The sequence below is a fragment of the Sinocyclocheilus grahami genome, unplaced genomic scaffold, assembly GCF_001515645.1.
Source record: "Sinocyclocheilus grahami isolate Dianchi unplaced genomic scaffold, SAMN03320097.WGS_v1.1 scaffold456.1, whole genome shotgun sequence".
Taxonomy (NCBI): Eukaryota; Metazoa; Chordata; class Actinopteri; order Cypriniformes; family Cyprinidae; genus Sinocyclocheilus; species Sinocyclocheilus grahami.
In genome coordinates this window covers 58,253-59,524 of record NW_015505635.1, presented here as the reverse complement: position 1 = coordinate 59,524, position 1,272 = coordinate 58,253, and positions in this window count along the sequence as shown.

Sequence of the window (1,272 nt, the reverse complement as noted above, 5' to 3'; positions counted from 1 at the left end):
ATATTTGATTGCTTCTGTCACGAGGTTGAGTAATTAACGACAGAATTTTCACTTTTCAATTTTTGGTATCGGCCGTTTTTTGGCTAAAGATTTTTTTGTCCGTCGATTTTAACTAAACTACCGCTGATTGTTTATATCATATTTACAAGCGCTTTTAGGCATGTTGTTTGGTCTTCGCTCATGAAGATAAGCACTTTATGGAGTCAATAAAGTGGTCTGTTGCGGATATGAGATATAATATTTTTTGGTGTTATAAAAGGAAGCTTTTGGGTGTTTTTGTGCTAGTCCTAGTTTGTTGTCGTTTAATTTTTCTATGAATCGTTCTATTTTCAAAATGTGCTAAGATTAAGATTCTTTCACTGTTATTTTCTTGCATCTCACATACAGACGAAGACACATTTCTGATGCGCGTTTAAAGTATTTTAGTGAATTATGGCCACGTACACACTGCAGCTAAATTCGTTTGTCAGTTCACCTTTTACTCATTAATCGCACGCACACATAATTCACTAAAATACAGTAGTGACAACCGCAATCGACAACCTTATCCTTATAAACATACCCAAGAAAGATTGCTTGAAGAACACCGATAAACCATATATTGTCGCAATTGTATGTTTATGGTCTTCAAGTTTACTCAGTCAAAATTGCATTTCATTCAGCCTCAGCGATAACTGGATGTTTTTTTTTTATTAACAAGAACAAGTTACCTGTATATAACAAACATTATACATGATATAAACAACTATACACTAGAGGTGCTGTATACTAATACAGATTTACATAAAAATATTAAAGCGTTTACAAACTTTCACTGTTTTAATTGCCTTTTGTTTAATAGAAAATCGTATAGTATCAATATAATGCTACATTTCCTTCCTTAAAAGGGTCATATGATGCTTTTTTAAAGATCATTATTTTGTGTATTTGGTGTAACAGAATATGTTGACATGCTTTAATGTTCAAAAAACACATTATTTTTCAAATACTGTACATTATTGTAGGTCCTCTATGCCCCGCCTCTCTCAAACGCTTCGTTTTCTACAAAGCCCCTCCTTCCGACAAGCGCAGTCTGCTCTGATTGGCCAGCTGACCCAGTGCATTGTGATTGGCCGAACACCACAAGCACTCGTCGGAAATGTAACGCCCCTTACCATAATCGCGAGCTTTATCTTTCAAAATAAATGTAAAAACAGTAAATAATGTCATTAGTTTTACCTTCAGTTCAAGCCCGAAAGGGGAACAGACACAGTAATGATGCAGTACACAAGC